The sequence below is a fragment of the Lemur catta genome, chromosome 14 (assembly GCF_020740605.2).
Source record: "Lemur catta isolate mLemCat1 chromosome 14, mLemCat1.pri, whole genome shotgun sequence".
NCBI classification, from domain to species: Eukaryota; Metazoa; Chordata; class Mammalia; order Primates; family Lemuridae; genus Lemur; species Lemur catta.
The window spans coordinates 28,553,354-28,575,881 of NC_059141.1; the positions used below are offsets into that span (position 1 = coordinate 28,553,354).

At 42.4% G+C, this 22,528-nt stretch overlaps 2 long non-coding RNA genes across 3 annotated transcripts in view; both read left to right on the forward strand.

Annotated features, from left to right (window-relative positions):
* LOC123649630 overlaps positions 1-22,528 on the forward strand; it is a 61,591-nt gene that overhangs the window by 28,788 nt on the left and 10,275 nt on the right. The window contains exons 4-6 of one of the 2 annotated variants that reach the window (XR_006739089.1): positions 6,396-6,530; positions 7,234-7,319; positions 14,007-14,042. This is a non-coding gene — a long non-coding RNA (uncharacterized LOC123649630). Of the gene's footprint in view, positions 1-6,395; positions 6,531-7,233; positions 7,320-14,006; positions 14,043-22,528 lie in introns of those variants that run through there. The other variant, XR_006739090.1, reaches the window with a different exon arrangement.
* Positions 14,076-15,496, forward strand: LOC123649633. Its single transcript, XR_006739094.1, has 3 exons — positions 14,076-14,117; positions 14,974-15,127; positions 15,303-15,496. It is a non-coding gene; the product is annotated as an uncharacterized LOC123649633 (long non-coding RNA).

Below are 22,528 nucleotides of genomic sequence, written 5' to 3' on the forward strand. Positions count from 1 at the left end.
CCTGAGAATAGGTGTGAAGCGATGCTCAAAGCAGGAAAGGCCACCATGAACCAAATGCGAAGGGAGAGGCATGACACCTTGCAGAACAAGTGTGTGTGGAGAGGGAGACTGAGCACTGGTTTCAGACAGCATGTGGGACGTGCCCTTAGTGTAACAGAGAGAATGTCCCAACAAAGGCTAAAAATGTTTTCTGTCTCTCCAAAACCCTGTCACCCTTTTTGAGAACTAAAACTGCATCCAAGCCTCAGGCCAGTGGTGAGGAGGGAAGGGGAGTGCCCTTTGTTCTTTGTGTCACAGGAGATGGCTCAGAGGAATTGTCCAGATTGTCTTAGCCAAAGATGGGATGAATCAGAACCATCAACTATAGTTCAAAAGCAATAGCCTGAAGCTGAAAACCTCCCCTTTAAAAGCTCTGTATTTCTGCTCCGAGGCAGGACATTGGTACTTTAAGATGGGAGTCTGCCAACCTCCTCATTTGTTGGCAAATTAATAAACTTCTCTTTCCTCTCCTTATATCACTTGTCCTCATTCTTCTGTTGTGGTCTCAGGGACAAGTGCTGAACTTTTGGTAACATTAGGGTGTGTTTGGCAGTCATGAGTGGCTGAGTAGAGGTAGATGTGACCAAACCCCACAAAACCTTCTAGAACAGTGTTTTCAGGAACCGAAAATGTACAGTGATACAAAGTTTTAAATTACTAAGGACATCCATCAGACGTTAATTAGCACAAGAGACCATAAGGACCAGGTTCTGGTAGAACTGAAATGGAGGAAATCAACAACAGAAATAATAATTCCATCAAAATATTTATTGAGAGCTTACTCTGCTTTTCATACTTCATTTAATCCTCACAAATGGCCCTGTGAAGTAGTTGTGCTTACCCCCTTTTATACATGGGAAAGTTGACGCTTAAAAGCATGAAAAACAAAATGCACTGGACAATTAAGGAGGTGGCTTTATTTAGGCCATTGCACTAGGGACCATGTTTATTAATGAGGACCATCTCAAAGAAAGTGAAGGGGCTCTGGGCTTTTATAGAAGCAGGTGGGCAAGGGAATGAGTCTTATGGAAGCCACTGAGGAAGGAGGGAAACAGCTTTTATCATGAAATATGTCAGAGCATGGTGGTCCTTTGCAAGATTAACTATTTTCTGAACGCAAAAAGGTAGAGGAATTTTGGAGTATATTGTCTTTTTTTTTTCCTCCCTAGAATTTTGGAGTATAAAATGGTGAAGGGACTTCCTAATCCTCACTCTTTTCCCATGACTCAAGTAAAATTCAATATGGTCAAAAGGTTGAGTAATTTATCCAAGGTCAATCAGCCAGTAAGTGGCCCAGCTGGATTCAGACCCGGTCTGACTGGTGCAATCTGTCCTGGATTTGTGGCCAGAGCATCAGGCCACATCTCTGTAAAAATAGAGATTGGATACCATTCAGCTAGGAAAACCCAGGCAAAGGGAAGACTCCAGAGAGCAAGGTCCAAACTGAGTTATCCTGTGGAATCACAGGAGTTGGGTTCCAATTAAATAGCTCTAGGGTCAGTATGTGAGGAATCCATCACATGGAGGACAAGGGGCCCAGGCTGAAAGAGTGGAGTCCCAGGCCCCTGCAGGCAAGAGCACCCAGGAACTGGCAAAAGCCTCTGGGCAGCTGACTTGGCTCTCCTTGGACCTTAGATAACCCCCGGGGCTTGGACAGACAGGTGGGCAGATATGCAGGGAGCCAGAGAGGCCTGTTCTACTCCTGAGCTCCTGGGGCAATCCCAGAGGCTAACTGGTGGAGCGGCTCTTCTGCTTCACACTAATTAGCCATCATTCTCATGGAATCATTAAGCAAGTTCAAGGACCTTTGTTGCTTTGGTAACTGAAGGGTAAAATGAAAATAAGGTTTTACACTTGTGCAGCTTAATAATTAACATGAAGAGGGGTAGTTCTGTGCTTTCTAACATGTGTAGCCTCAGGTAAACTTTCCCTAGGGTTGCTAATGCCAATATCCTTGCATTTAATAAATATTTGTTAATCATTCACAATGTGCTAGATATTGATATAGGTTATTCAGTGACTAACACAGATAAATATCCCTGCCCTTCAGAAGCTTGCAATCTAGTAGCAGAAGGAGATAATAAGCACAATAAATGTGTAAACTGCAGAGAAAGATAGAATATGGTATGTGCTTTAGAAAAACATAGAGCAAAGTCCCAGCACTTTGGGAGGCTGAGGCAAGAGGATTGCTTGAGACCAGGAGTTTGAGACCAGCCTGGACAATATAGCGAGACTCCATCTCTACAAAAAATAAAAAATATAGAGCAAGGTAAGTGCTGGGGGTGGGGGCTGCATTTTAAATAGCATGGTCAGTTGAGAAGTGTATACATGAGCAAAGATTTGAAGGTGAGAAAATGAGCCTTGCAGTTACTGAAGAAAGGGTGTGTTTGGGTAGAGGGGGGAGCCAGTGCAAAGGCCCTGAGGTGTAAAGGTGCCTGGTGTGTTCAATGAACAGCAGAAAGGTCTGTCTGGAGCAAAGAAAGGAAGGGGGGATATGATAGAAGAGGTCAGAGGAGTGACAGGGCCACATGGTGTAGCATCTCAGAGGCCCTTAGAAGGGCCTTTGCTTGTGCTCTGACTGAAGTGGGGACTAGAATGTTTGTTATCATCATATTACTAAAATTATTGTTCTTATTCACCTACTCTTGGGAGAAGAGCCATGGTCCTTTCAGAGTCACAGGGGAGCCAGGACACCAAATAGGAATAAGAATACCAAGGCCCAGATGTCACTCTAGGGCAGCAGTCAGAAATGTTGGGGACAAAGACATCAGTGTGATGGTGAAACTGAGGGAACAAACAGAAGGGGCCAGAATTATAAGACTTGGTTCAACTCTCTCCACCTCTGGGAAGCCCTCCCTGATTGACCCCCCATTGAGAGCTGGGGACTCTTTCTCTGGGCACCTGGGGCTTGCTTCATCATACACCAGTCCATTCTATTGTACGTGTCTGTCTGTCTGTCAGCCTTCCCTCATAAACTCAGCTCGTGAAGTTAGAGTCTATCTCTTATTGTTTTTTTCTCATGGTGCCAAACTCAAGTCTGGCATATAGTAGACACTCAGTGAATGGTTGATGAATGAATATCAATAGCTGACATTTATCGAGTGCTCACTATGTGCTGGACATCATCTATGCATTTTGTATGCTTTAACCCATTTAATTCTCCCTGCGACTCTTAGAATAGAGACTATTTACTATATCGCTTTCACAGTGAGTAAATGGAGCTTCAGAAAGGTTAAGAAACTTGTCCAAGGTTGCTCCGTAAGCGAAGAAGCCATGATTTCAACATAGGCAGGGGTTCAGAGCCTGTGCTAATAACCATCACAAATGGATGGATGGATGGGACATGTCAGAATAATACGCAAAGTTTCCAGAATTAGTGTTTCCAGAAGGGGGCAAGATTGGGGAAATATTAAAAGTTATATTTACTTGTTAATAATTTGATAGTATGAGTGAACAAAAGCCCAGGGGACTGAAAGTGTTCGTCTGCTGTTGAAAGGAAAAAGAAAGAGAAATGTGGAATGGGCAAAAAAGGAGGTAGTAATCCACCTGGCTTGTCACCACATACAATAACATCCCTGGCTTTGGCCCCCTTGGCTCACCAGCAGGGACATCTCCAGATTCTGGACTGCCAAGCTTGATGGCCAGCCCTGCAGGGGTGGGCTAGGAGTGGGGGGCTTGTGCCAGAAAGGATTCTCAGAGGAAGTGAGGTGTTTTTGTTTTTAACTTTTTTTAAATTAAAAAAAAAAAAAATTTAGAGACAAGTTCTGTCTCTGTCACCCAGGCTAGAGTGAAGTGGCCCAGTCATAGCTCACTGCAGCCTCAAACTCCTGGGCTCAAGCGATCTTCCTGCCTCAGCCTCCTGAGTAGCTGGGACTATAGGTATGCACCACCACGCCTGGCTAAGTTTTTCTATTTTTTGTAGCGTTGGGTCCTGCTATGTTGCCCAGGCTGGTCTCGAACTCCTGGGCCCAAGCGATCCTCCCAACTCGGCCTCCCAGAGTGCTAGGATTACAGGCATGAGCCATGGTGGGTGCCTGGATCTATCTTTTATTTTTTGAAGTATTATTTACCTGCAGTGATATGCACGAATTTTAAGTGTTACAGTTCAATGAGTTTTGACAGAGAAGGTGACAATTTGGATCTAGTCCTGGAAGAATAAACAGAAGGCTAAAGGTCAGGAGTACCCAGCATGTACAAAGACATGGAGAGCTAAAAGAACACGAAGTACATTGTGGCAGAGGTTTGTCCCAGGAAAAACATGCTGTTTGGGTAGATAAGGCTGGAGAAAAGTCCACAGGAAAGATAAGACTGACACATGCCAGAGATAGGAAACTAGTTTACAGTGCAGAGTTTTCACATTGTCATTCGTTGTGAGTTATTTTTGTGTGTAAAACCTTAACTCCCAATAGCAAGACCTCTCTTTCACTTTCTCTTTGGAATTCATTGATTCTTCCCATTTCGTTTTCTTTACTTATGCCTGGTGGCCACGGTGCTATGCCATATCCCAAAAGCCGCGGGTGGTGTTGCTTCCCTTCTGCCAATGCAAGCTACTGCACGAACCCCCACATAGCCAGTCGTGTTCTGGAAGTGCAGTCATTTATTCTTGAGGACGTGGACATGGACATTAGCTGCATTTGGGACCACTGTTCACAGGCTGTGATAAGAACAACATTCAAAAGTTATGAGAAGGGCCAGGGTATCTGCAATATAAACACATCAACCCTCAAAGGGAGAAGACATGCCAAACACAATGAGAGCTGAGAAACCAATTGGCCATGGTTCAGTTACTCAATACATATGTAACGCGTGCTTTCTATCTGCCTGGCATGCCCTCACTGTCTTTCCATCTTGATTCAAATGACGTCTTCTCTCCTTGAGTCCTTTTCCAGGCATGCTTTCTAAAATTTCCCTCCCTCTACAGACACATTTCCTATGAATGCTTCCTTGCTTAGTTTTCTTCTTAGCATACCGAAACCTGTGGTGAGTTGTACAATCATTTCATTATATATTACAATGTAATAGGAATAAAGTGTACAATAAATCCAATGTGCTTGAATCATCCTGAAACATCCCCAACCCCCGACCCCTGGTCGTGGAAAAATTGTCTTCCATGAAAATGGTCGCTGGTGCCAAAAAGTTTGGGGACCGCTGCTCTAGCAGATCGTATGTTTAACTTATCCATCTTATTTATTGTCTGTCTTCACCACCAAAATGCAAGCTCCAAGGAGGCAGAGGTCTTTGTTTCCTGCTGTTTCTGCAGTTATCTAGATCATAGCAGGCACTTAAAAAATATTTGCTGAATGAATGGATTGTGCTAGGTTCTGCTAGGAATGCAGATGTTCTGAAATCAAAGAACATTAACCAGTGATGGACGTGAGACCCACAACTCAAATAACAATAAAAGGAAATGAATGAAAAAATGACTGAATAAAGGCAAAAGTTTCAACTTCACTGATGGAGACCCAAAGAGCTTACCTAAAGCTAATTATCTTATAAATTTGACGACCTTAATAAAATTCTTGAACATTTCTTTAAAAGGCACAGATATTATAATTTAGCTACCTCCTTTTTAAACGCAGGGCATAATTATAGGCACACAGACTTCAGAAGGGTAGAGGACTTACAAGTCCCATCTGCCAGTTTTTAGAAAAATTCTGCCCTTCATAGGTCTGAAGCAATGAACCTTTGTGACATTTCAAACAGAAGAATTAAACCCAGGGAAACAGAGAACTAAAAATTTGAACATTATGATCTTATCTACCGGGAAGTCGCGTGCAGACTTTACTTCATTGACTTGTGGGAGCTTTTAAAATCCTATTTTCCATGTTTTTTTTTTTTTATCCTTGACTGAACTCTGAGTCCTTAGTGATTAATTGAATGTGGTTTCTTCTACACCTAAATTTTAACAAAATACTCCATCAGACAAGCGGAGTGTGGCAAGTTTTATTTAGGTTTTTAAAAATGAGTTTTTATTCATTAGGAAGCTAGTAAGTTTGCTTCTGAGATAAAGGTTTTAAAATGTAAGTTTATGAAGAATTAGTACCTTTCACTTGTTGGATTTTATGTTGAATTTAGACTGGCTCACTGTGTTGTTCTTTCAATGTCAAATCAGAAAACCCTGTGCTACAATTTGATGAAAACTCTGCCAATGCTCAACTTTGGTCTTTTTCTGCACTGAACTTATATAGAACAGTGGCTTTTCAAATGTAGTTGGGGATTCACAAAATAGTCCACGTGGATGCTGAGGAATGGTGCAAGCTGGGGGTCCCTGTAGCATTGATGTTTCTATCATCAGAGTATTTATGTTTCTGGTGCGGATTAACAAATGTTAATGGCATTTAATGAAAAAATTTCAGGTCACTCATTCATTCAACAACTATTGTCTTGAGTACTTACAAAATACCAGGCACAATGCTGGGTGAAGGATTACAGCTGTGAGCAAAACCAACGTGCACCATTTACTTTCCAGTGGGGAGAAAGATAACAAACAGGTAAATAAAAGAGCAGCATAATTTTAAATATGTAACTAGTACTCTCAATAAAATAAAACAAATAAAATGATGTGATATGACAGAGTGGCAGGGTGGGGAGGGAGTGATTTCAAATTGGGTTCTTAGGAATGTTGTCTCTGAGGAGGTGACATGTGAGCTGAGATCTGAATAAGAAGCAGAAAATTAGTCTAGAAAGATGGGCTGAGAAGAAGAACCGTCATGCTCAGGATTCTGTGCCGGGCAAATGGCTATCAGTTATCAACCTGATGTTTTCACTCTTCTCCATACACACCTGCCGCTCCAGCCAGGTGTGTGCCAAGAGTGACAACCCTCACTTCACCCCTCCATGGAGGTGATGTTCTTCATAAGCCCCAAGTCACTCTTCACAACCCCCAAGTCTAGGTGCCTTCTTACTTACAAGTCCTTAAATAACAGCAAAGGGGAGGAGGAAATTTTCATGCATAGTCTGTGGAAAACCATCACCCATTCATTCCAGCACCTTCAGCCTGAGGGAAAAGGGCCCGAGTGTTGGGTAAGGAAGACGTCACCAAATGTCTAAAACGGGATGGTGAGTTTTTGGACTCCAGTGTCAAGCCAATTGGAGGACCAGTCTGTCAACTGACAGCTGGTCGTTTAGTGCACTGTCTTGATACACATGAGATCTGATTAACCCCTTTTGAAAGATTCCTCTGCTTATTTCCAGTGGGCACCTGGCAGCAGAGACTGGAAACTGTGTTGAAGCTAAGGAGGAATGCCACACTGTCACTGAGTTTCAGGAGCCTCCTAACTGTAAGTGTCCTCCCATGATTTGCGTCTCCTGCCTCTAAGCCTGTAGATGCTATTATTCTAGAATGCTCAGACCTTTCCAGTCTGTCAGTGCAAACGTTGCCTATCATTCAAAGCCATCTCCCTAAAACCTTTCCTGGTGACTCTGGCTTCTCACATGCCCTGTCATGCTCAGCAGGTTACCCTCAGAGACTCTGCTTTATTAGAACTGCATTCTTATAGAGCTTTGATCCCAGAAATTATGATGACCAGCCTGGTCCTGCCTTAGTCCCATCCAAAGGAGATTCAAGAGAAAGGGAAAAGGAGTTGACAAGTGAGCAGAGACAGGACTGGTCCCCTGCTCTCTACAGTTCTTTAGGGACTTCAGTGAGAGGCCTTCCCAGTTTGAATGGAACTGGTCTTTCTAGTTCAAGGTCACAGTGTGGAAGGAACAGAAGAATGTCCTAGGGGGCTTACCACACATGCAGATCTCTGGGGATCAGCCCTAGAGGTTCTCCTTCCCTGAATCTGGAATCTGTGTTTGTAACAAGCACCCTCAGGGAACTGGAATGTTGCTTATCTGTGAAGCTTTTGAGAAACACTTGCCTAAATGAAGAGTAAGGGACCATTGTCGCCTGCTGCCTTCTTCCTTGTAACATGGGGCTCTATTTTAAGATGGGATCCTAAAATTCTTTTTTTTTTTTTTGAGACAGAGTCTCACTCAGTTGCCTGGGCTAGAGTGAGTGCCGTGGCGTCAGCCTAGTTCACAGCAACCTCAAACTCCTGGGCTGAACCCGTTCTTCTGCCTCAGCCTCCTGAGTAGCTGGGACTACAGACATGTGCCACCATGCCCGGCTAATTTTTTGTATATATTTTTTTAGTTATCCAGCTAATTTCTTTCTATTTTTAGTAGAGACGGGGGTCTCGCTCTTGCTCAGGCTGGTCTCGAACTCCTGAGTTCAAACCATCCGCCCGCCTCGGCCTCCCAGAGTGCTAGGTTACAGGCGTGAGCCACCGTGCCCGGCCCTGATCCTAAAATTCTAGTCCATCCTACAAATTCCACAAACAAACATTTACCAGTACCATACTAGGCATAAGATTAGGCCATAAAAATATATGGGACATACTTATACTAAAAAATTGTGTGTTGTTTCTCTGAAATTTGAATTTAACTGCGCATTCTGTATTTTATTTGGCACTGCCAGGTGGCGTGGGGTGGGAGGAGCTGTTGCAGGCTGGGTCCCCTGGCAAGCAGACTGAGATGGAGTTCAACCTGCAGGATGTTTATTGGGAAGCACCCTTGAGATCGACACCTGTGGGAGGGAGCAGAAAAAAGCTAGATCAGCTGAAAAAGAAGGCAAACTGAGATGTAGAGCCAACACCCTCAACAAATCCTACACGCAGCTGTGAGCCAGAAAGCTTCGGAGTTGCTCCATACTGGGCTGAAATGACTGGGACTTTATACCCCGGCTTCCATCCACCTTTGGGTATCAGCTGCCTCAGGAAGTGTGTGACCTTGGGCAGGGCGCTTCCTGCAGCTGCAGCAGGCCCTGAAGGGGCTGCCCCTGAAGGCTCTCTGTGGACAGCACCCCCAGCACCCCGGCAAGCCCTTCCTTGAAGGGGGTCCCGCTTCCTTGCAGGTGGTGAATCTTTGTGTTTACAAGAGTCTGAGATCTAGTTATGAAGTCAGTGTGGATTCCAGCCATTAAAAATTAATGTGATCTTATTTTATACCTGAGACATTGCAATGCCTGGATATAGTGGTTATGTTGATTTCGCACAAAGCCTCTGGCCTGCAGTTGTGTATTCCCACTGGCTTTTTTGAGTTGGTTCACGGTATGATATTTTTGTCTATACCAACTTTCAAACTCCCACCAGCCCAGAAAATAGAATTCTAAGAAGCGAATGAGTGATTGATAGTGAAACCTTTCAAGGTTTAAGGGGCAGAGCTGATGGACACTGGCTAAACGTGAGTTAATGAACGCCTTTGATTCCTACAGCAGCGCATGACCAGGACAGTTTACCTAACCCTGTCGCAGGGTTACCCTCTCTCCCATTTTCTACCCATTCGTTCAGCCAACAAGTACTAATGACCTTGGCCACAGAGATAAGAGCCCTTATTTCCCACATAGCAGAATTTCTGAGAGCTTCCTATTAGTGCAGTTTGAGGGACGATGGAAAGGCTATTTTTGTTACTAATATGTTTAGGTTTTTCACAGCTTCCAATGCCTCATTTGCTTTTCTTTGAAGCATCACAGCCTCTCTTTCATCTACATCAATAATTTATTAAAAACACTGGTTTCCATAGCAACTTCAAAGGTTAACAGCTCATCTAGGCCAGAAGGATCTTCTGAAACTGTTTATGACAGAATCACCAGGTCTTCCAGGAAAAAAAAAAAAAAACAAAAAACTCAGCTACTTAAAATATTTAAAAGCTAAACACTGAGAGAATAAACACGCACACACATAGAGTTGCCTGAGGGTGTAATGCAGGATTTTCTGCGTTGGAGCATATGATTATAGTGTAGGAATGGGGCAGAATTCCCCAGAGACGCAGGCACAACACCATGTTAGGCTAGAGGAAAGGAGTGGGCCCTGGTGGTCGTGAGAATAATATTTTCCTGATGGAAAGGTTAAGGGCGAGCCGCTTGGGTCGCAGGGTTAGAGTTCCTCGTCTTTGTCAAATGTTGGAAGAATGCTTAAGATTCAGTTATCATATTTCTAATTTTAGAGAGGAAGAAAACAGGCTTAGAGCAAAATGATACTTGGGAGAGCAAAGAGCAGAAAAACAAAGAGTGAGGGTGGGGTGGCCAGGACCGCTCAGGGCTGCCTCCTGCGGCTGAGCAAGGCTGGGAGGTCCTCAGGCAACCTCATTCCATCAAGACGGGTGTGGCTTTGGCTTGAGCACTCGGCATCAGCCTGGCTGCGCTGCCGTCTGAGCCTCTTTCTCCCCAGTCCTCCTTCCTCCCCAACTTCCTCCTGCAGGTGTCAGGTGCAGTCTACAGACTGCATCTCAGTCTGAAGCTCTCCCAGCCTTCTTCTCCCTCCCTCAGTAATTCTCCTGTGTGTCTAACTCTTTTTAAACGTCTGCTTCTAGAGGACCCAAACTAAAGCAGATGGAATTAGAAATGGATAAAAAAGCAAGGAAGAGTCAAGATATATTTTGAATACATTGGCCAAAGTCATCTTGGTCTTTAAAGGAGTATGAAGTGAGTCTGATCAATGCTCAGAACTTGGAGCAGGCAAGTCTGTGAAGTCCATGTGCTCGTGATCAAATTTTAAAAACTGCTCCATAGATTCAGTGGGTGTTTCTGTCAATCCTCAGACACGGTAATGTTAGGGGCCCTTTACGGAGAAGAGGAAGAACAAAAATGTCAAACTTCTTTAAAAGAATAGCTTGAGCCTGTGATTCTTTTCACTGGTCTCTGTGTAATACTGTAAATTGTACAATATGTAATTATATTAGGAGGCTGGATTTTCTTCCCATAAATATCCCATCATGTCTTCATTCCACTTCTTCTCTCTCATTCCCATCATCACCAATCGCCCTAAGTCCTCCTCGTGTCTTGCCAGGGTGGCTTCAATAGCCTTCTGTTGTTTTTTCTGTCGCCTTCCTGCAAGTTTGTGGGATGGGTAGTTGATTTTTCCCAAATACAGACTTGACTATATCAACCCTATGCTTAAAACCCTTCAGAGGCTGCTCATTTCTTTCAAGATAAAACTGGACTCTTCAGTTTGGCTCGTGAGACCCTCCATGACATGGGTGAGACCCTCTGGGAGCCTCTCCCTTCACTCCTTGGCTGGACAAAAGGGTTTCTTGGAATCGAGTGTAGCCTGAGCTCACTGATATTTTGGCTCCAGCCTGAGCAAGAGTGAGACCCTGTCTCTACCAAAAATAGAAAGAAATGATTTGGACAGCTAAAAATCTATATAGAAAAAATTAGCCAGGCATGGTGGCGCATGCCTGTAGTCCCAGCTACTCGGGAGGCTGAGGCAGTAGGATCGCTTAAGCCCAGGAGTTTGAGGTTGCTGTGAGCTAGGCTGACTCCACGGCACTCACTCTAGCCCGGGCAACAAAGCGACACTCTGTCTCAAAAAAAAAAAAAAAAAGAGTTTAGCCTGACATACCCTCATTAAGGGTGCGTCTTTTTCAGGGATTCTAGTGATCTGTATCTTTAAAGGGATGTCTCAAAGAAAATTGTGGGTGTTGTTACGTTTGATGCATGAGGTACATTAGAATCATAGACAATATATAGAAATCTGTCCATGATTTTGAGTGAGCTGTATCAATTTAACAGATACCCAATGGGCTCTTTCACTTGGTAGATTCAGTCTTTTTATTGTTCCTGGAAAATTTTCTTAGATTACACTTTTTAAAATCAACGTTTTGAAGTTTTATTTACATGCATAAAAATGTACCAATTTTAAGTATATAGTTTAATGAATTTTAACAAATATATACACTCCTATTACCAATACCACAATCAAGATCTAGATTTTATTATCTAAAAATTCCCTCATTCCCATTTGTTATCATTCCTGCTATCAATGCAATCACTGATAAGCTTTTTGCTGCTATAGATTAGACTTTCCTTTTGCAGAGGTAAGGTATATATGGAATCACACAATCCATACTCTTTTGTGTCTGGTGTCTCTGACTCAGAGTAATATTTTTGAGGTTCATCCTTGCTGTTGCATGGGGTCAGTCATTCATTACTTTTTATTACTAAGTGTGTGCCACAGTTTGTTTATCCATTCACTTCTGATGGACATTGGGTTATTTCTAGAGTTTTACTATTATGAATAAAACCACTATAAGCATTTGTATACAAGTCCTTGTATGGACACATGTTTTCATTTTTCTTGGGTAAAACAGGATGTAATTGCTGGATTGCATAACTGTAACTTTATGGGAAACAAACTATTTTCCAAAGTGGTTGTATCATTTTACATTCTTGGCAGCAATACATGAGAGCTCCAGTTGCTTCATATCCTTGCCAACACTTGGTATCATCAGTTTTTATAATTTTAGCCATTCTAGTGAATGCATAGTGGTATCTCATTGTGGTTTTACTTTACATCTTCCTGAAGGCTAATAACGTTGAGCATCTCTTCATGTGCATATTGGACTTTTATTATCATCTTTTGTGAAGTGTTCAAACACATTGCCAATTTTAAAAATTGGGTAGTCTTATCATTACTGAGTAATAACAGTTGTTTAAATATTCTGGATACAAGTCTTTGGTCTTATGTGTATATTGTGAATATTTTTTCCCATTATGAGACTTGACTATTTCCTTATTAATAATGTATTGAAAGAGAACTATATAATTTTGATAAAGTTCAATTATCAACTTTCTATCTTGTGCTTTTTGTGCCCAATCTAAGAAATCTTTGCCTACCCCAGGTTCAGAAGTATTTTCTGCTGTATTTTCTTCTATAAGTTTTAGATCTCTAGCTGTTATTTTTAGGTTTATGATTCATTTTAAATAAATTTTTGTGTATGATATGAAGTAAGAGTTAAGGTTCAGTCTTTTCATATGGATATTTTGTTGTTCCAGCACCATTTGGTGAAAAGACTATTTTCTCCATTAAATTGCCTTGATACCTTTATAAAAAATTTATTGATCATAGATGTGTGGGTCTATTTTAGGACTTTCTACTCTGTTTTATTAATCTATATGCCAATCCTTATGCAAATACCACTCTTTCTTGATTAATGTACATCTTATAGTAAACCTTGAAATCAAGTAATGCACGTCCTCCAACTTTGTTCTTTCCTTCAAAGTTGTTTTGGCTCTTCTAGGTTCTTTATATTTCCATATAAATTTTAGAAATACCTTATCAATTTCCACAGTTTGTTGGGACTGAAAATGAATCAAATCTATAGATCAATTTTGGAAGAACTGACATCTTAATAATATTGAGTTTTCCAGTACATGAACATGGTATATTTCTCCATTTTGGATTATAGGTTTAAATGTAAGTTTTGGTCCATTGTTTTATATTTCTTCTGGGATTCTAGTGATCTATATCTTTAATATTCTTTGTTTATTTTCCATTTCAACTACTTTCTCTCTGAACTTTTTTACTTCTTTTTTTAGTTCATTTAAATTTTCTTGTTTATTTTCTTGCCTTTTCTCAATCCTCTGAAAATTTCTTCTCAGTCTATTCTCCATTAATACAGCCTTTATTCTTAAGAAGACTTTGTCTTTTTCTTTCCTGAGTTCAATAAATCAATACACCAAATAAATTTATGTATTTACTTTGTCCATTTCTGTTCTTGGTTTTTGAACTTCTGATTCGAGGTGATATTAATATTTCCAAATGTTTGTTTGAAGATGTCAATTCCATTTGAAATTTTGTGTTTTGAAGTTGCTTTATGGTTGTTTTTTGGGAAGAATTTTATCAGCTAAAATACTTTGATTCTCATTTTTCCCTCTTAGAGTGGCTTTGCATGGATTTAGGATGCTTTGTTTCATTTCATGGCATTTTATGAATTTATAATAATTTACCATTCCTAGTTCAAGATCACCCTCTTCTGTCAGTGTAGTGAAGTACAGTTCCTTTAAGGGATGGCTTTTTTTTTTTTTTTAAGTTGTGGGGAGGATAATTTTTGATGTCCTTTTTATTATTTACCTATGCCAATTTCATGGTGTCCTACTCTGATTTTTTTTTATTTTGATGTTGTCTTCTTTTGTTTCCTTGAAGATTTTTTTTTTTTAAGAGATGGGGTCTGACCATGTTTTCCAAGCTGGACTTGAACTCCTGGGCTCAAGTGACCTTCCCAGCTCAGCTTCCCAAGTAGCTGGGACTATACAGGTGAATACCAAGTGGCTTTCTTGAAGACTTTAAATAGTTTCATTTTAAAATCCTTTTCAAATTCTTCTGTCGCTTCAGGATATACATCTCTTATTTGTGAGTACCTTTCATTGTGCTAAATATGTCTTTGAACTTTTCTGGAAATCTCATATTGCATGGGAATTTTCTCCCACACTTCCCAGCCCATTAGGCATTTTCTTGGCTGTCTTAGCCTTGATCTCATGGGTTGACTAGGCTCAACCTAGGCCATATGTTTGCAGCTCAATTCAGACTTCCTCATTTCCGGGGTGACAGCTCTCCACAGTCCACATGGTACAGACCAGTGTGGGGACCCACTTGGAACCCCAGAGTTGGTATAAAGATTATTTTAAGCTAAAGACATGTGAGATTCAATAAATACAGGAAAAAAAAAAAAACCTTCTTGGAGCTTCCCTTGTCTGACTAAAAGTAGCAACTTCTGGGAAATGAGGCTGCCATAAATCCCCTCTCCCAGGGAGAGTCACTACCATCAAGAAAAGATTAAGACCACTAGCTCCTGCATGAGCAAGCATTATAACAAACTTTCTTACCTCCAAGTTGTTCTCCTAAAAATCCATTTGTCTTTCCTGAAGAAACCTATTTGTTCTTCTCATAGGAGCCTTTCCCCCTTTCCTTTCCCTTGCTATGTTTGGTATATAAGCCCCAAATTCTAACAACCCTTTTGAGTGAGCATCAGTGCTCATACTCCTGCGTGTGTGCACATTGCATGTGAAGTAAACTCTATTTTCTTGCTAATCCCTCTTTTGTCAGTTTAAATTCACAAGCCCCCAGTCGCTGAATCTAAGAGGGTTAAGGAAAAGTTTTTTCTCTCCAACAGCAGGAATAGGACTGTGCTTTGGAAACCGAGCAAGTCCTGGATTTCTGTCACAATTCCAGACGTGTGGATGGAGCTCTACAGTCTACTGTTCTTGCATAGGAGTTCCTGCTCAGGTTCCCATCACCAGGAGGTGCATTTAGTCCTTCCCCTGAAGGTATTTAACTCCTGTCTTGTTGGCCTGGTTCCAGCCTTACGATTTGTCCCTCTGGTTTTACACTTTGCTTCTTGTTTAGGTTTCACTCTCTGTTTTGAGCCACTGAAATTTTCCTCTTGTATTTTGAGAGCGGCCTAAAAATACATATTTAATATCTTTTCTTTCATTCCTGCAGATTTGGAGTACAGGAAAGAACATTATGAATACATTTATTCTGAGACCTTTATCCAGAGGTTTTCAGGTCTTTTAAGAAGTGAAAATGAAAGTATTTATCTGAACTCAAAAAAATGTCCCTCAATCCAGTAATTCTGCTTCTGGAAATCTTGTTTGGGGGAGTAATCCAAAAAGTAGGAAAAAAATAAAAAAGAGCTTCATGCACAAAGATGTTCATGGCAGTATTATTTTTTATTATAAAGATTTGGATATATTATAAATATTTCCCAAAAATAGGGAAATATTTAGTGAATATATGCACTCCATGTACTATTAAGCAGCTACTAAAAATAATAATTTACAAAGAATGTGTAATATAAGAAATGCTTATTATAATACAAGGGAGAGAATTGTTCTTAGCCATTTTTTGTTGTTTTGCATAGGTGTGCTTTTAAAAAAAAGCATAGGAAGAATGGACAGAAAGCACATCGAAGTGCTAAAAAGTGATTGTCTCTTGGTTTTTCTTTACTTTCAAAATTTTATGTTATGTATATGAATCATTTTTATAATAGGAAGAGACCTACATTAATATATTGACAACAAGCTGAGTGACAGAAGAATAAAATTTTAAGATAGGTGTGCTTTCAGTGATTATAGAGAATGGATTGGCATGCCACAAAAGGATTGAATCTAAAACACCAGAGGGAGCTTTTGTGTTACAGGATTATTCATTGTGATTAGATGGATTTTCAGCATCAGGGTACAAGTAGCACCAGTTTGGTGACACAGAGCAAGGAGGCAGGGCTAGAAGGGCCTGGCAGATGGCAAGAACCTACAGTCTGCAGGCAAGTGGCCGTGAGCCAGGATCAGACGACGGAAAGGGCAAGCTAGGAGAGGCTGCACTGGGGGAGTCCGTTGGTGGGGGGCAGACAGGAGCCAACATTTACTGAGTGGTCGCTGGGTTTGTGCCAGGCACTGTTTTGGATCTGGACAAAAATAAATGAAGAAGATTTACCTTCATGAAACTTAAAGTTCAAGGCAAGGTTTTCAAACTTTTTTTTTTTTTTTGAAAGTGTCAGATAGTAAGCATCTTAGGTTTTGTGGGGCTATACAATCTCTGTCACAACTACTCACCACTGCCATTGTAGTGCAGCGGAAGCAGCCACAGACAACAGAAAGTGAATGGGTGAGGCTGAGTTCCATCAAAACTTTTTTTGCGAAAACAGACGGTGGTGGGATTTGGCCAGTGGCCATAGTTTGCCAACTCCTGATCTAGGTGGAAGAGAGACCTTAAATAAGTCAATAAGTCAATATGATAATTATAGATTATGATCATTGTCAGGAAGGAAATTTAAAAAGATGATATAGGAGTGAATTACTTTATATTTTACCTTTTACCGAGGTGTGACACCCATACAGTAAAGTGCACACATCTCAAGGTATAGAATGTTCTTAGCACCCCAGAACTGAGTCCTGGAGGATTAGAATGATCTGTTCATCCACAGAGCTGGGCGAGGGGAAGCATTCCAGGCTGAAGGGAGAACAAGTGCAAGATCCTGAGGCAGAGAAAGGTCTGGCATCTTCCAGGAACAGAAAGGGGGTCCACGTGGCTGGATAGCAGTAAGCAAGGAATAGGGTGGGCTGTGTGGGTAGAGGAATATCCTACAGATATTGGAGGCCATTGTGAACATTCTGTATCTTATTCTAAGTGCAGTGGGAGAGCAGTGGAGGGCTTTAAATAGAACGACACGAACTGATGGAAGCTTGAAGATGATCAGTGAGCCAATGTCTTATTTCTGGACTTTTTTATAGTGGTGTTCAGTTAGGGCTGGGGACAGGGACTGGAGGCTGGGAGCATCCAGCCTCAGCTGGAGTTGAGGTGGGCTGCGTGAGGAAAAGGCATCAGGTGCACCACTACCATACACCACGTGCGGAACCACAGGTGTTGATTTATTTTGTAAAATACCTCTTTGAAATAGTACCGTAAGTGGATTTACTGACACCTGTTTCAGAGCACTTTATTAGGAGACACTTTAAGAACTGTGCATCAATTATAGACAAGAACCTGAAGAAAAGCAAGCAGGGAGTTCAGAGTTCATAGGTGAGGTCAGCTGGCAGGTAGGTAAGATATTATGCATAGTGAGGGCGAGGTGGAGGCTCGTGGGTTAAGGCAGCAGGAGGGTGTCAGAATGCGTGATTAGCGCCCAGGAGAAGAGCCCTGGCGGTTGGAGGAATTAGAGAGGTTTGGTTTGATTGTGTGTGGCTTGGTTCTGATTTGATTTTTTGGAGACATATTGTAGGGAATGGTTACACTGAGTGTCCCTGTGATGGTGTAGAGAGAGAGAGAGAGAGAGAGAGGTGCAAGAAGAAATGGAGTGTGGCTGGATAATTAGAGAAAGTGACCATTTGGGGTTCAAGCCGTCCCTCCCTTCCTATCTCCCATCCTCCCTCCCTTATCTCCTTTCTTTTTTAAGTATACAGCGGGTGAGAGAGCAAGACGAGGAAATTTAATCCGCACGTGCCGCCTTATTACAATTGCCAGGAAACATACACAGAATAAAATATTATTCATGTTTATCTGACATTCAAATTTAACAGAGCACTCTATTTTTATTTGCGAAATCTGGCCGTCCGTGTACGCTTATGGCATCAGCGAGTGGAATCTCCTCCTAATTACTCCCTGCTAATTGGAGACAGCTGCCACCAGGAGGCAGCCGGGCGCTGTGTCCACCTAAGATGAGCTCTGAGTCCACCTTCCTCTCCAGCCCTCCCATATCCATTCCCGGTTCCAACCACAACTTTCTACTGCTCACTCCTAATCTTGCCTTATTAAAATAGCTAAACTCTTAAGAAACATTTAAACCCCTGTTAAAATGCAAACGAAATTGAGAATAGAACATGTACCCTATCTTCCTAATTAATTGCAGTTAGAAATTAATTTGTCTTCCTTTTTTAAAAAAAACCCCTGAATTTAGCTTTAACTACTTGCAGCTCCTGTCATTCGCCCGCTTGACCTGGGGGTCCCCTTCCCAACAGCCCCCCGTCCTCTATCCACACTGGCTCTCTGCCTCTCTCCACCCATCCCCTCCTTCCTCAGCCCGTCACTATGGTTACGTGGGACTTGTTTCCGTGGCGCCCTCTTCCATAGCCTGCTTCTGTAGCAATTTCCCCCGTGAATCCCAACTCTCTCAGTTATCTCTGTCGGTATCCTCCTTCAATGGAGAAAAATGACCAGGGAGAGAGGCAGGGTATGGGGGTGATCATCCTAGCAGCCCAGATATCAAAATTCTTTCTGTTACCAGGAGACTTTCTCCAACTAATGTTTTCTCTTCTTTTTTTTTCTTCTTTATGAGGAAAAGCTAACTCCTGACTCCATACCTCTAACTCTGGGGTAAACATAAATCTACTTGTAACAGTTCTCTAAACACCTGTTGGCCTTGTGGCTAAACTAACACTGAGCAATGGTTTTCTTTTTTAAATACCTCTAATTCTGGAAGTTCAAAGGGTCCCTTTAGCACAGTAAAATGAACTGAATAAAGAACACCGGTTCTGTCACATAGGGGAGACATCAACATAGAAAATGTTAACCAAATCAGTTCGGGCCACAGGGAGATGTTTTAGAGCAGCGGTCCCCAACCTTTTTGGCACCAGGAACCAGTTTCATGGAAGACAATTTTTCCATCCATGGATGGTGGGGGATGGGGGGAGCTCAGGCGGTGATGTGAGTGATGGGGAATGGCTGTAAATCCAGGTGAAGCTTCGCTTGCTCACGCCCACCAATCACCTCCTGCTGTGCGCCCTCACCACCCCCAATCCTAAATTTCATGGAAGATAATCTTTCCATGGATGGGGTGAGGGGTGTGAAGCTCTGTGTCCTGGTCCCTAACAGACCACAGACCGGTACTGGTGCACTGCCCCGGGGCTGGGGACAGCAGTTTTAGAGGGCAGCCTCCTAGATAGCCCTGTAATGAGATGCTAAAGACAAAGGCCTCCGGAATAAGAAACTTTCCCAGAGAGTTGGAGAGAAAAAGTCCCCTACAGTTTGCAAGTAGCAAAGATGATACCAGAAAGCTTTTGGTACAATGACATGGAAGCAAAGACCAGAAATAGCAGTGTTTCGGTGAGTATTTGGATTTCGGTTTGTTTGGTTTCTGGTAACTTGAGATTCTGTGAGTTAGGTAGGTAATTTTCCATGCTTCTCGTTAGGTACAGGATAACCTATTCAAATTATGCAAATATCCATTTAAAGGACTAGGCAGAATTATGTTAGTCTCTTCTGTAATTCTATTGAAACTATGATTCATAGGGTCCGTTCTCAGAGAAGACTTGCATCAAATGAACAATCCAGCAACATTTTTAAAAACGTTGTGAAAGGGCTGTAACTCACAGAAGCACATCTTCAAATCCGCACGTCCTTGCCCATCCACTGCCCATACACAGCTCTTTCTGGGTTTCTCTCTCCCAAAGGTGCCTTCTGACACCCTCCTCCAGTCCAACCTGTGCACGACTTTGTGTTATTCTGCGTCACAGGAGTCCCCAAAACAGGACTTTGCTGGGAGGGCTGCCGGAGAGGAAGAAATTGAGTAGAAAAAGCCAGAACCTTCTTAAACTTGCATGGCCACTGGAAGGGCTAAGAACACATTGACAGCAACAATTTTGCCTGGTTAGACTTACATTTTTGTGACCAAAAGCATCTTTTCAGCATCTGAGCATCTGCCCAAACCCACTGGGACAGTCATCTCTAGCAGTGACAACTTTGAGTGGTACTTAGTACTTGATAAGATGCTACACACAAGGCTGGGTGAGTCTCGCTGTGTTCAAAGGCAGTAACATTAACTACACTCAGCCTCCCTGCCCTTAACCAAAGAGGAAAGGGAGGTTGTTTGTGCTGGCATGAAGCCAGCTCTGTCATTGTTCATACAACTCTTGCCGCCTCACCGTCACCTGAGTTGGAACATTGACCGTCCTGCTAAGAGAGTGGAGAGCAGAAGTCTATGGGGAAAATGAGAGCCAAGTGTTTATATTATCCCCGCTTTGTTGTGGAGGTGGTGGATATTGGTACTATAGGTGATGCCCTGGTCGTTGCATGCAGGGAAGGATGGGTGGTTCACGCTGAATTGAATTAATTATTGATATCTTGGCTGAGTCATTAGGAATTTGTTTCAGTCTTCAGCTCTGCATGATGCACAGCTGAATTGCATGACTGCCGTTCTGACTGTTCCTCTTGGAATGAACAGGCTTTGGGGGACTAATCCAATCTCTCCAGAGATAAGCCAGTGGGGTCGATTTCAGGGAAGAACAGAAGCTTCAAGAAGGACTGACTATGGGTGCTCTCTTCCCACTGAGCAAAGTCCATTAAGAATACCAGAGCAAGATGCTATTTAAATATTTTCTTCTGTTTCATACTCTTCCTCTGGCCCCTACTGCCTGTCTTCTCATCTGGCTGAGGCAGGACGTTGGCAAATCTTATTCAGCAAAACTATCAGAACCTTGGTAGCCCCTTGGTATCTCCTCAAAATCTTGGACTGTGTTCTTGGAATCTCCAGAATGGTCTAGCCGACAACTTTCTTTCCACAAACCTCCATGGGCACAGTCACCATGCCTTTTCTGAGGACCACCCTTTGTGTCCCAGTCTCCTGGAGCGTGGATGTCCTTAGGGCTGCCACATGGGCACAGTGGCCACTTGCATGGGCAGGCTGGTCACGGTGGGCTGGTCCTGCTTGTTAACTGTTGGGTCATGTCCCCCATTCCCCCTCCCAGAGAAGGCTGAGGTTCTTGCCCTCCAACTCTCCTTCCTCAGCATTCCCTAACAGGTACCAAAACCTCCTATCATTACCTGTGGCATGAAGCCACGTTGCAGCTTCCAGGTAGTGTTTATCTGACATGCCTGGGTGAATGATTCTGGCATCCATCATAATGGATAATAGGTTGTTTCTGGGAAGGGCCAAGAGATATGGTCAGAAAATGTCTGAGCTCATCAATTCTGCCCTAACTCTCATTCAATTTGTTGTCAGATGTTTATATCTCTTGACCTTGCCCCTGCAAATGTGGTAGTTCCTGTTTGGGAGCCTCTAAACACAGAGCCATTTGCTATAGTGTAATAATAATAATAATTTTGATTCACCAGCTGTAGCATCCTTAAAGTTGTGGCTGAGAATTGCAGAAATTTCAAACATTGGCATCAGGTTGACCCTTTAAACTGGAAGGAAAAGGGAGAAGATTTGGAAAGATATTGATGGGGGTGAAATCAAGTAGCTGGAGATAAAGGAGACTGGGTTTAGATACCCCAACATGTTGGGTTATTGGGGATCAGTAACACATGCCAAATTTTATTTTATCCTAAATATCTCCTGAAGGTCTTGGACTGGCCTCTCCAGCCCTTCCAAGCACACTAATGCAGGTTGGTAGCGTAGTGCCTGGGATGTGTTAATACTTCTAGGAGGATCCTCTTACCACGTAGCCTTTCTTCTTTGCTGCAGAAGAGCTTTCCAGCAAATGAGCGTATTATTAGTAAAAGTGGTCTGCACTTTGCCCGCATATGAGTGTAAATATTATAAACATAAACATCTGGCTCATGTCACCGAGGCCTCATATTGGCCTCAGTTTAGGAGGGTGAAGCAGTGAAACCCTCATCAAACCAACAGTGATGTCTCCAAAAGATGGCTGGGGTGGGGCCCGGAGGGAGTGTAGTTCCTTTTAATCTCCATGGTGGGGAAAACTTCCCTGTAAAAAAGTTATCCAAGTATTATATGAAAATGATTTCTGAAAATCAAATAAAAGAATTCCAGTAAAAATGGTGATCCCCCTGCCCTGCCCCTTCCCCATCCCTTTCCCCTGGGGCAACCACTTTCAGCTGTTTCAGCTGCTTCTAATGATACGTGCTATTCTTCTGTATTCTGAATGGAGTAGTCTGCATAGGCTAAAGTTTCTTGCTTTATATATTGATTTATTATTAGGGCAGATGAGGATTTAACTTTCTTCCATACAACCTCCTAACCATCCTCCCACCCCCCATTTTCTCCTCTCTTCCTACATGGCTAGAGCACGAGGTGGCATAATATTGTAACCAGCATGGGCTCTGGATCCAGACTGCCTGTGCTTGAATTCTAGCTGTGTGACCTTGGGCAAAGTGCTTAAGTTTTTTGTGCTTTACTTTCCTTATCTATAAAGTAGGTTGTTGACAATAATAGCACATAGGTTGATGAGATGATTGAGTGAGTCAAGCCATGGAAAGCAGTTGCGTTGGCA